The sequence below is a fragment of the Phyllobates terribilis genome, unplaced genomic scaffold, assembly GCF_046119375.1.
Source record: "Phyllobates terribilis strain yellow unplaced genomic scaffold, ASM4611937v1 Scaffold_4__5_contigs__length_816908805, whole genome shotgun sequence".
Lineage (NCBI taxonomy): Eukaryota > Metazoa > Chordata > Amphibia > Anura > Dendrobatidae > Phyllobates > Phyllobates terribilis.
The window spans coordinates 685,080,754-685,094,400 of NW_027362764.1; positions in this window are offsets into that span (position 1 = coordinate 685,080,754).

The window sequence follows — 13,647 nt, forward strand, 5'->3', positions numbered from 1 at the left end:
ACACAGATATAGGCATGTCATGCCCTTCTAAAATCCAAAAAGTGAGAAGCCGACACAGCCAGTCCGTTCCTGCCCGTGCCACCTCCGTGTCGCCGGGTTTGTGCCAGAGCCGCGGTGGACCCTGACGGCCAGCCCCCCTCTCCTAATACTGGTGCCTGTCCGCTGGTGGGTGGAGCCCCCCGCGGTGGGGGGGGAGTAACATCTGCAGAAGAAAGACCATCTTCCAGCCAAACTAACATGTCGACTTCTTTTCGTGGACAATGTGATACGATCCCTTTGTTACGGACACGCCCATCGCTACAAATTCCAGATGAGGCACAAAAACAGCAGGTGCTTCAGCGGATATCAAGTGCTCCTTCAAGTGGGCTCTCCTCCACCTCAACTTCAACATCACAAATACTCCAGTCCTCAGAGGTGTCACCCCAATCGCACTTGCTTCCTCACAGCTCCCAAGTCTCCAGCTGCCCGTCTGAGTATGGGGTAACACAGATGGTTGAGTCTGCACAGCTGTTTACTCATACTATAGCCTGGGAAACGGAGGTCTGCTCCAGAGCTTCTGTTAATCCAGACGAGGAAATGATCTGCACTGATGCCCAGAATCTTTATAAGTCGGATCCAGGACCAGATGAAGAAGGTTCTGAGCATAATGTAGACCCTCGTTCCCAAACTGTAACTCCTGTTGGTGGAGACAATGATGAAGACGATGATGAGACTCAAATACCTGATTGGAGCGACAACTTGACTTTTCGGTCAGGGCAGGAAGAGGTTGGCTTTGAGGACGACAGGTGTGATAACACACAGGGTGATGATGACAAGGTTGGAGATCCCACTTACTGTCAACCCACAGTCAGCCAGTCGATGAGGTCACCCGGGCCTTTGCCTGGCCTTTGGGATGTCGCGGTGGTCGGCTCCCTGGCCCGTACCCTGGGGTCACTCTTTAAAAGGGTGGATAATTGTTAATTTTATAAGAGTTTGTGACACCACCTGTGGTATCTGGTGAGAAGCACCAGCGCTGCAGCAGTCCACTGAGGCCCGTGATAAGGCAGCTCGATGGTATAGCTCCCCACAGGTGGAGCTAGGTCTCAGGGCAGCGTATGCAGGGGGAATGCAGGACAGGCGAGACCCAGCTGGGTCAGAGCAAGAACGGAAACGGACACGGTAGTCACTTCAGTACCTTTTACTGGAGGAAATTCAGGCACATCCTGGAGCACTGTTGGGTGAAGGGTGCATATCAGGATCATCCCCAATGAGCGGGTGTAGGGCCTCCTGTTTCTTGCCTCTGCGGAGTAAGTTTCTGACCTGCCTGGAGCTAGGCCTAACTTTGTCTCTGTCCTGCGCTGGCTGACCTTGTGGTAGGGCCTTCTCTTGAAGTTCACGCTCCCAGTATGCGGGGCCTAAGCGTCTCCTGGCTCTGTTACGTATCAGCACCTTAGCGATCCTGGGACTTGTAGTTCTCCAGGGATTCCGGTTATGCCTTACTGGGTCATAGAGATCCCGGTAAGCTCGGATCCGGTGTCCGGTAAATGCTTCGGGGTGAGCTGGTTAAGCTCCTCTGCCCCTTATGTACTAACTCGCCACTCGCCTTCGGCCTACTCGGGCCCTCAATAGGCTATACACACTAACGGCAGCTTGCCGCGCTTCACCGATCTTATGACGCCGGCACACCTTAAGCTCTATCTGGGCTCCCTGAATCTAGCTAGCAGGAGCCTCGTGCTCCACTGCTGAACTATTAACTGAGTTCTCTAGACTAGACTGAGCTCCACTGCAGACTGACCTCTCTTAGGCTTCTCTACTGCAGGAACTCTTCAGAGGAACTGAACTGCCTAGCTCCACCTTCCCTATTTATATCCCTAACGGGCTCCCTCTGCTGGTCTGAGGTGGAAGGTGGAGATGTGTGAATGTTTATGGGGGCCTCTTGTGGAGGATTCAATCAATACACTCTTCTAGGATCTGTGATACCAAGCGCAGCGGGGCTTCACAGATGCTATTGACGACGAGGTTAGGTTGCGCCTTCCTGGACAGAGACGGAGTACTGGAAGCACGTCAACAACTGCATCCTCAACCACTACTCCGCCTCTGACCACAAGTCGTAGTGGCTCTTCAGGTCGCATGGGCTCCAAGCCTTGCATAGCCTGGGCATTTATTCAGATCGATAAGGATGACCCAACACTTGTTATCTGTAATATTTGTCACCAAAAGCTAAGTAGAGGCCAAAAAATCCATAGTTTGAGTACTTCATGCATGTACCGTCACATGGATATGAAGCATAAGTTGCAGTGGGAAGCTCACTGTGCTACAATGCGGCCTAGCAGGCTGGGCCAACCACCGTCTGCCCCATCTTGTGCATTCGCGGCCTCTTCATCCTCTGTGACTGGGGGGACAGCAGTCACACATGTTTTTGGACGCAGACCTGCCACCTCTTTACCTGCAACAGCCAGTGTGATTGGCAGGTCGTCAGTTCATTGGGAAGTGGAAACACCTGCTGGTGTTGAGAGCTCTCTGACATCGAGAGCACCACCTTTGGATCAAGGCAACCTAACATGTCCGCCTGCATCTTCCTCACAGACCGGCAGTTTGCCAGGGACACCCTACTCAACCCCGTCAAAGCACAACAGCCAGCCCTCGGTCCCTCAGATGTGGACAAGTAAAAGACCATTTCCTCCTAGCCATGAGAAAGCTAAGAGGTTGAATTTCACCATCTGCAAGCTGTTGGCTACAGAAATGCTGCCTTTCCGCCTGGAGGACACAGTGGATTTTTGAGACCTTATGTCCGTCGCAGTGCCCCAGTGTAGCATCGGCGTCTCTGCCCCGTTCTAGGCAGAGACGCCGTCCCTCTCACCTCCCCGCTCCTGGCGCGGCGTCCTCCAGCGCTGCTCTCCCCGCTGCTTCCGGCACGCGCTCCTTCCCCGGCAGTGTGCTTAGGGACCGCGCGCGCCGGGGACCGCGCGCGCCGTCCTAAGGAGTCCCCGGCCAATTGCCGGAGGACCTCCCATATAAAAGGCACCTCCTCCAAAATGGAGGTGCCCGAGCAATGTTGTAGCACTGTTCACTACTCTGCTTCAGCCCTCAGGTCCCGTTGCCAGTTACCTGCCAGATACCTGCCAGATTCCTGCCAGTCTGCTGTCTAATTCCTGCCTGATATCCTGCTACCTGCCTGCTAGCCTGAGGTCCGACGGTCTGCCTTACTACTCCTGTCAGTCTGTCTAAGGACCAGCTTGCCCGCTCACCTGGGAGCGCACATCAACTACCTGCCTGCTTGCCTGAGGTCCGACGGTCTGCCTTCCAACTCTTGTCAGTCTGTCTATGGACCAGCTTGCCCGCTCACCTGGGAGCGCACATCTGCTACCTGTCTGCTAGCCTACCTGGAGACTGTCCGGTCACCTGCTGTGACTGCCTGCCTGGCCGCCACCCGCTCCCTTACAAGGACCGCCCCCTTGTATAGTAGCCCAGAGGTTCCGCCTCCCAGACCCGTTACTGTTTGCTCGGGCCATGGGACCCGGTGGCCCCCAAGATCCCTCGCTCTCGGACCTGTGTCATGAACTGTCCCGTCAGAGGTCCCAACAGGAGTCCATCCTGGGTCACCTGCGGAATGTCAATTCTCGCCTGGACACTCTGACTGCTCTGCCTGCAACCATCGCCAGTGCCATGACTCGCAATCCGGCAGCTCCACTGCCCACTAATAACATGGTATCCTACCCCGGACCCCGGCTTTCTGCCCCTCCTCGTTTCGGAGGCGACTCCGCCCAGGCTCGGGGCTTCATAAATCAGTGCACCCTGCACTTTGAACTCCTGTCTCACCAGTTTAACTCCGACAGGGCCAAAATTGCCTTCATCTTGACCCATCTCACCGGAGAGGCCCTGGCCTGGCTAAATCCTCTATGGGAGAGAGGAGACCCCCTGGTGTCCGACTTGCCTGCCTTTCTCACGGCTTTCCGGAAAGTCTTCGACGAACCCGGACAGAAGACCTCATCCGCATCATCTCTGCTACGCCTCCGTCAGGGAAGTCTCACCGTGGGCCAATATGCCATACGGTTCCGTACCCTTGCCTCGGAGCTGGCCTGGGATAATGACGCTCTGGTTTCCGTCTTCTGGGAGGGTCTGTCCGGCCATATAAAAGATGAACTTGCCGGTCGGGATATTCCTACCACTCTCGATGACCTAATAACTCTTGCCACCCGGATTGACCTGCGGTTCCAGGAGCGTGCCAAAGAGGTCACCCGTGAGAGGAGGTTTCCACGTCTAGCTCCTACTTTTCAGAAACCCGTCACTCCCTCCGTCTCTCCTCAGCTACACTCTCCTGAGCCTATGCAGGTCGACCAGACCAAGATGGTCGGTTCTCGCCAAGAATCTCGCCGAGCCGAGGGAAGCTGTTTCTATTGTGGCAGTATGAAGCACTTCATCCGTTCCTGCCCGGAAAAGCCGGGAAACGCCAGTGTCTAGGACCACTCGGAGAGGTCGTCCTAGACAAAAGTAAGCCCTCTCCGTCTCTGACCTTACCGGTCTCTATTGCTTGACGAGAAAACCGTCTCTTTGAACTCGCCCATCTGGATTCTGGAGCTGCTGGAAACCTCATCTCCCAGTCTCTGGTAGAGAGATACCATATTCCCACCAAGTCCCTGGCTGAACCATTGTCAGCCGCCTCCGTGGATGGAAGACTTCTCTCGGAGACCATCCTGCTCGTCACCGAACCCATAACCCTGCAGGTGGGAATGCTGCACTCTGAGGAGATCTCATTCCATGTGCTGTCCGGACTTTCTCACTCCCTGTTGCTAGGTCTACCTTGGCTCCAGACACATGAACCCGTATTGAACTGGCGGTCCGGTGAAGTACTCCGATGGGGTCCTGATTGCCATAGGACCTGCCTGGTCCCGGTCCGTCCACTTCGCCCTCAGCCTACTCCAGCTAACTTACCTGGTCTCCCGGCTCCCTACTGGCCCTATGCGGACGTCTTCGGTAAGAAGGAAGCTGAGACGTTGCCACCCCATAGGCCATACGATTGCCCGATCGACCTGGTACCTGGCACCACTCCTCCCCGTGGGCGTATCTACCCGTTGTCTGCAGCCGAGACCCGAGCCATGTCTGAGTACATTGAAGAGAATCTGGCTAGGGGATTTATCCGAAAATCTACCTCCCCGGCAGGAGTCGGATTCTTCTTTGTCAAAAAGAAAGACGGCTCGCTACGTCCCTGTATTGACTACAGAGGACTCAATCGCATCACGGTAAAAAACAAATATCCCCTGCCACTCATCTCCGAATTGTTTGACCGTCTCAAGGGCGCCAGGATCTTCTTCAAGCTGGATCTACAAGGAGCGTATAATCTGGTCCGTATCCGTCAAGGAGACGAGTGGAAGACGGCATTCAATACCCGGGACGGTCACTACGAGTACCTTGTGATGCCCTTCGGTCTCTGTAATGCTCCCGCGGTCTTTCAGGAACTAGTCAACGACATCTTCCGTGACCTTCTGTACTCCTGCGTAGTGGTATACCTGGACGATATCTTGGTCTTCTCTCCGGATCTCCCCACACACCGGAGGGATGTTCGTCAGGTCCTGCTTAGGCTTCGGCAGAACCACCTTTACGCCAAATACGAGAAGTGCCTCTTCGATCAGACCTCCCTTCCGTTCTTGGGCTATGTCATCTCCCAAACAGGTCTGCAAATGGATCCCGAGAAGCTCTCTTCCGTTCTAAAATGGCCTCGTCCTGAAGGTTTGAAGGCGATACAGCGATTCCTGGGCTTCGCTAATTATTATCGTCTTTTCATCCCACACTTCTCGTCTCGGACTGCTCCCATGTCTGCACTTACCCGTAAGGGGGCTAACCCCAGAACATGGTCGCCTGAAGCCGAGGAGGCCTTCCTTTCCCTAAAGAAAGCCTTCGCCTCTGCTCCCGTCCTGCACCGTCCGGACTGTAATAAACAATTCTACCTGGAGGTTGATGCCTCCTCTTCCGGAGCCGGAGCGGTGCTCACCCAGAAGTCTTCTACTGGGAGAATGGTAACGTGCGGCTTCTTCTCCAAAATCTTCTCCTCGTCGGAGCGCAACTACTCCATTGGAGACTGGGAATTGCTAGCCATCAAATTGGCACTGGGAGAGTGGCGCTATCTGCTTGAAGGGGCTCTCTACCCGGTAATTATCTACACGGATCACAAAAACCTGGCATATCTCCAAAATGCCCAGAGACTCAATCCTCGCCAGGCCCGGTGGTCGTTGTTTTTTGCCCGCTTCGACTTCATTCTTCATTTCCGTCCGGCGGACAAGAACGTCAAAGCTGATGCCTTGTCCCGGTCCTTCCTGTCCTCCGATCAAGAGGAGGAATCTACGCACATCATCGACTCCTCCAAGGTGATGAATGTGGCCCCCTTGGATCTGACTCGTCTTCCACCCGGTAAGACGTTCGTAGCTGTGCCAGATCGGGAGAGGGTTCTTCGCTGGGGACATTCTTCTAAACTAGCTGGCCATGCTGGCCAAAAGAAGACCTTCCAACTTATTACCCGGCATTACTGGTGGCCTACCCTGCGTAAGGACGTGGTAGACTTCGTCGCGGCCTGTTCATCCTGTGCCCGTAACAAAGTTCCCCGACATCTACCTGCCGGCCATCTCCTGCCCCTTCCCGTACCTGCTGCTCCTTGGCAACACATCGCTATGGACTTTATCACCGACCTTCCAGTTTCTGCCGGTTGCACTGTCATTTGGGTTGTCGCTGACAGTTTTTCTAAGATGGCCCACTTCATTCCCCTGCCTGGTCTTCCGTCTGCACCCGAGTTGGCTAAAGACTTTATCCGCCACATCTTCCGTCTCCATGGTCTGCCCCTCCACATCGTGTCGGATCGTGGGGTTCAGTTCACCTCTCGCTTCTGGAGAGCCACATGTAAGCTGCTGGACATTACCCTGGATTTCTCCTCCGCTTACCACCCTCAGTCCAATGGTCAAGTGGAGCGGATCAATCAGATCTAGTCCAGCTACCTCCGGCACTTCGTTGATGCTCACCACTCGGACTGGGTGGATCTCCTACCATGGGCCGAGTTCTCTTATAACAACCATGAGAGCGAGTCCTCTTCCAAATCCCTGTTCTTTATAGTCGGTGGCCAACATCCCCGGATTCCACTTCCTGTCTCCGTTTCTGTGGACAACCCTGCTGCGGAGTCTCTTGTCAGCGAATTTTCTACTATTTGGGAGAGCACCAGTTCCGCTCTTCTTCTCTCCTCTGAGCGGATGAAGAGATATGCTGATAAGAGACGTCTGGATCTGCCCCAATTCCGTCCGGGAGACAAGGTTTGGCTCTCATCCAAACATGTGCGGCTCAAAGTACCCTCCTACAAGTTGGGTCCTCGATTCATCGGCCCCTTCGAAGTCCTCAGGCAAATTAACCCTGTGGCCTACAAATTAAAACTCCCGGCCACCCTACGGATCCCCAACTCCTTCCACGTATCTCTCCTCAAACCCGTTGTCTTTAACTTTTTTTCCAAAAATCCAGGTGCCCCTCCTGCTCCGGTTTCCGCTGATGACATCTTTGAGGTAGAGAGTATTCTGGCCTCCAAGAGGGTAAGAGGAAAAACCTTTTTTCTGGTAGATTGGAAGGGGTTTGGTCCAGAGGAGAGAACTTGGGAACCCAGGGAGAACATCAACGCCCCGCTTCTCCTTGAGAAATTTCTTTCTGGCCAAAAAAATAGGGGGCCTAAAGGGGGGGGGGGGTACTGTAGCATCGGCGTCTCTGCCCCGTTCTAGGCAGAGACGCTGTCCCTCTCACCTCCCCGCTCCTGGCGCGGCGTCCTCCAGCGCTGCTCTCCCCACTGCTTCCGGCACGCGCTCCTTCCCCGGCAGTGTGCTTAGGGTGCGCGCGCTCCCCCTCTCTTAAAGGGACCACGCGCGCCGTCCTAAGGAGTCCCCGGCCAATTGCCGGAGGACCTCCCATATAAAAGGCACCTCCTCCAAAATGGAGGTGCCCGAGCAATGTTGTAGCACTGTTCACTACTCTGCTTCAGCCCTCAGGTCCCGTTGCCAGTTACCTGCCAGATACCTGCCAGATTCCTGCCAGTCTGCTGTCTAATTCCTGCCTGATATCCTGCTACCTGCCTGCTAGCCTGAGGTCCGACGGTCTGCCTTACTACTCCTGTCAGTCTGTCTAAGGACCAGCTTGCCCGCTCACCTGGGAGCGCACATCAACTACCTGCCTGCTTGCCTGAGGTCCGACGGTCTGCCTTCCAACTCTTGTCAGTCTGTCTATGGACCAGCTTGCCCGCTCACCTGGGAGCGCACATCTGCTACCTGTCTGCTAGCCTACCTGGAGGCTCTGCCGTCACGTGCTGTGACCACCTGCCTGTCCAGTGACTCCTGCCCGCTCACCTGGGAGCGCTCATCTGCCGCCTGTCTGTTGGTCTTCCTGGAGGCTCCGCCGTCACATGCTGTGACCACCCGTTTATCCAGAGACTCTCCACTGCTCACCTGGGAGCTCACGTCTACCATCAGCCGCCACAGGTCGTACCAACCCTTTACCCAGAGACTGCCCCGGTCACTTGCCGTGACCATCTGCCCGTTCACCCAGAGACTGCCCCGGTCACTTGCCGTGACCATCTGCCCGTTCACCCAGAGACTGCCCCGGTCACTTGCCGTGACCATCTGCCCGCTCATCCAGAGACTGCCCCGGTCACATGCCGTGACCTCCTGCCCGTTCTTCTAGAGACTGTCCCGGTCACCTGCTGTGACTGCCTGCCTGGTCGCCACCCGCTCCCTTACAAGGACCGCCCCCTTGTATAGTAGCCCAGAAGTTCCGCCTCCCAGACCCGTTACACCCAGTACCAGATGCCCAGTCGGCACTACTTCTCAAAGAAAGATGTGCCTGCGCTCCACCAGCATGTCGCACACAACATCACCGCTTCTTTGAGAAACTCTGTGTGTGACAGGGTGCATTTCACCACAGACACTTGGACGAGTAGGCATGGACAGGGGCGTTACATGTCGCTGACAGGGCACTGGGTAACTATGGTGACAGCAGGACAAGGGGCTGCTGTCCAAGTCTTGCCGTCCCCGCGTGTTGTACGTCAATCCTCTTTATCTAGAAGTTCCTCCACTGCTTCTGCCTCCTCAACCTCCTCTCGGTCCTCCACCTGCACCCAAAGCCTGTCTGGTAATGCCACCTACTTTCTAACTGCGCACCTCCTTACTATGCTGGCAGCAGGGCTCAACGGCATCAGTGTTTACTTTTAAATGTCTGGGAAATGTGAGTCACACAGCTGAGGACTTGTGGTCAGCTCTGGAGACCCAGTTTCATGAATGGTTGTCTCCACTGGACCTGCAACCAGGGAAGGCCGTGTGCGACAATGCTGCAAACCTGGGTGCGGCCCTTCGCCGGGGCAATGTTACACACGTGCCTTGTATGGCTCACGTGTTGAACCTGGTTGTCCATAAATTTTTAGCCCACTATCCCGGACTAGATGGCCTTCTGCAGAGGGCACGGTCGCTGTGTGCTCACTTCCGCCGTTCGCATCCCGCAGCTCAACGACTTACATCTCTACAGAAGTCGTTGGGCCTGCCAGTTCACCAGCTGAAATGCGATGTTCCGACACGGTGGAATTCAACTCTGCACATGTTGCAGCGACTGTGGCAGCACCGACAAGCCCTGATGCAATAGTTTCTGACGTATAGCCTGGGCCAACGAGATCCAGAGGTGGGGCAAATCACACAGCAGGAGTGGTCTCAGATCAGGGACCTATGAATTTGACGCGCCCCCTGGGCCGTGGGGTACTCGGAGCCGGGCCGGTAGACGCTGGGGGTTGTAGTCACTGTGGCGGTGACCCGGTCCGTGACCCAGGGCGGTCAATCCAACGGTAATTTGTATATATGGATTTTATAATGTCCGACTACGCCACCTGTGGAGTGCGGCCAAAGGGGCCGCCGCTGCGGAACAGTCCTCTGAAGCTGGTGGTTTTGCTGCAATGGTATTATTACTCACCACAGGAAGAGTGTAGCTTCAGGGCAGTGTGGGTGGATGATGGTGGTTGTAGTGTAGGGAGTCGGTAATGAACACAGAGTCCGTGTGATGCAGTCCCAAGATCTTTACTCACAGTTGTTGCAGTCCAGATTACAGGTACCAGAGCTATCTCACCCGTCGTGCTGTGCGTACTCAGTGAGGGGCTCAGTCCACCCCCAGATAGCTCCGGAGTACTTAGCAGGACCCCCTTCTGTGTGTCCTTTCTCTGGCCTTCTCCCTGCACCTCACACCCAGTGACACTTCTATCCGGTATCCTCGGGCCTTGGCGGGCGACTTGTGTTCCGTCCCCTGGGTCCTATGTGGCTACCTTCTTAGTGAGACTGGTGTGGACTTTTGCCTGCAGTACATGAAATGCTGCAGCCTCCGGTTTCTAGTTGAGCCTTGCTGTTTCTCCTCTAGTTGAGGGACCGGTTCCCCTTATCTGGCCTGACCCCTCTACCTACTGGTAGCAGCGGGAGTACAGGTGGCCTTCTGCACGGCCCGTAGCCCTAGGGTCCCTTCGGTTACTGGAGCCTTCCTGCTCCCACTCCTCTCTTCTCTCCTTCAGTCCTGGGCCTCCCAGGCTAGGCCCGCCTCCGGAACAGAGCTCATGCCGAGCCTCTGCTCCTGTCACTTTTCCTCCTCTGACTGGCTTGCTCTTTCTAAGATGGCTTCCTATTTATACTCTCCCTGTCATGTGCTCCCCTAAGCTGCTCCCCTAAGCACCCACTACATAGGATCCTCCCACCAGCTAGGGACCTGGGACTGTGCTCTCCCTTAGGAGCAATCTCGCCCTAACCCCACTGCGGGTATGTGTTGGATGCAGGTGTTAGGGTCCCGAGCCATACGCCTTCCTTACCTGAGGGTGAGATACCACACCTCTGGGTGAGATGCAGTAACTCTGTGGTGACTGCACCCTCAGGGGCGCCACACACCTTTCTGCACAGTTTTGAAATGGCGACGAAGATGTTTAGTGCTGACGACGATGCCATTATCAGCATAACTATTCCGGTGATTTACATGCTGGAGCACACATTAAACAGAATTCAGAGTCAGGTGGTCGGACAAGAGGAGGTGGAGGAAGTAGAGGAGGAGTCGTATGCGGAAGGGATAACATCTCCAAGGTCCAGACGGTTGGCAGCACCAAGGAGGCAGGCATGGGAGGGTGGGGGAGAGGGATTAAACAGGGCGCATGGTAGCAGCCAAACTGTTGAGGAAGGTGCAGGAGCCGAGGAAGAAGTGGAGGATGAACTGGCGATGGGCATGGAAGACTCATCAGATGAGGGAGACCTTGATCACATTTCTGTTGTGCGAGGTTGGGGGGAGAGGGCAGAGGAAAGAAGCATGATTCTTACCTCGCTACCAACACAACAAGGACTTGGTCCTCCTGGATGCGCAAGACACATGAGTGCCTTCTTGCTGCACTACCTGCAACATGACCCTCAGATTGCAGAATTCGAAGTAATCTCGACTACTGGGTTGCCACACTCTTAGATCCCCGGTACAAAAGTAAATTTGCCGAAATAATTCCTGCCATAAAAAGGGATTGACGCATGCAGGAGTATCTGCAGACGCTGTTGCAGAATCTTACATGTGCTTTTCCACAAAACACCAGTGGTGCACGAAGTGAATCTCACAGTTCTAACTTGCCAACCGCGGGACTGTCGAGTCTTCATCACTCAAACCGTAACAGTAACACAGTATCTGCTGGTAACAGCAATTTTGTGAAATCGTTTCACCACTTTTTTAGACCATCCTTTGCAAGGCCACAGGAGACAAGAAGTCTGACACATAGTCAATGCCTAGAGAGGATGGTGCAGGAGTATCTCCAAGTGAACATCGAAGCCATGACTGTGTCACTGGACCCTTGCTCATTTTGGTATTCCAATCTGGAAAAATGGCCGGAGCTCGCCACTCACGCCTTGGAGATCTTGTCATGCCCTGCAGCCAGTGTTCTCTCTGAACGTGTGTTCAGCGCTGCTGATGGTGTGCTGACAGATAAGCGCACGCGGCTGTCCACTGAGAATGTAGACAGACTCACGTTCATAAAGATGAACAAATCATGGATTCGCAAGGACTTTTCTAATCCTGTGTTATCCTTGGGAGGCTAAAAGCTTGAGGATTTGGTAATATCACCTCACCAACCGTTTTAAGCAACTGTGGGGCAATTGATGCCACTTAACCCTAGAACGCATGACCATAAAAATCTACACTTTCATATACCTGGGGCCTTTTAGGCCCGTGTGCAAATAACATTGAATAACTCAAACTCAAATGACAAACAACTATATACATGAAGAATACCTAGAGTTTCAAAATTCTAACTAAAGTAATCTTGCAGAAAATAGAAAATAATTAACAGGGCGGGACTGCGAGGCCCCAGGTATGCGTTCTAGGGTTAAGTGGTGTCTGTGCCACAATTTTGGGAAAAAATGGAAACTCTTTTTGGAGTCCCCTTGCTGTGTCTTACGTGACGTTGGCATCGTCAATTCCAGGTGGGTTGGGTCGCTCCCCCCCCTTTTAACTGTAAGAAACTACATACACTATGGCTTGGGGTAACACAGATGATTGAGTCTGAAGAGCTGTTTACTCAGAGGTCTGCTCCAAATCTTCAGTGTCTGCTAGTCAGCGTAAAATTTTTAACTACATCTAGCCTAGGCAATACTTTGGGCGTAGTAGCCCAGCTGCGAAGCAAGCTGCACCGCCTGTGTATCTAATAAGAATTTTTAAATGCATCTAGCCTAGGCAGACTGTGGGGACCCCCAACCAAACCCAGACGCTCAGCCCCCCTACCGCCCCCCTTTCCTTGACAATACAATAATGTAACTCTTACAACTGGATGGGTGAGGATCGGTCACAGCTTTATTAACTCTTTATACTCATTCCATTAGAAAGACATTTTATTTCTAAAATAATTCAGCTTGTTGCAGCATGCCCTGGGTCTCCACTCCGGCAACTTGGCCAACAAGTGTAACTCTCCAACATGTCCTTTCTATTTCCAGGCCACGGAGGATCCTGCGTACTCGTATGCAGGACTCTGACCCCCACCCATCACTCTTAACGCTTGTTCCACTCCGTCCTGGAGTCCTGACAGGAATATGTCCAGTCCAATATCCATTAAGTGAACACCGTCGGGCCGTATGAGGCCTGCTTTATCTCCTTCCAGTTGTCGGTGTCGTACCACTACACCGCCTCTGTCTCTTCTAAATTTTGCCATCCGAATATTTATTACCCGCCTTGTCCGTTCGATGGCCATGATGTCTCGCGCACCTTGCCATACCGCTATCGGCACAATCTCTGACCATACTATAGCTAGTTTTGTGAAAAATTCTCTGAAGCGCTCAGTGTCTAGTTTCATTATTGCCATTAGTTTTGCGCTCTTGTGATGACCTAGGTTGTTTCCCCCGGCCTGTATAACTAAGATGACCAGACATCTTGCCTCTCTCCCTACCTTGATTACCTCCATTAGTACCTGTGGCCACAGCAGGCCTCTAATACCTCTCCAGTTGAAATATGTGTTATGAAACTCTAATTTCCTCCCGCCTGGGCGGACTTTCGCCCTTTAATCTGCCCAATATATATACGAGTGGCCTATCACCCACACTGTTGGCTTAGCGTCACCTGTAAAAGAAACAAACCACGTTAGGATAACAAGTCCGGTCTTATGTATCTTGCCAAACA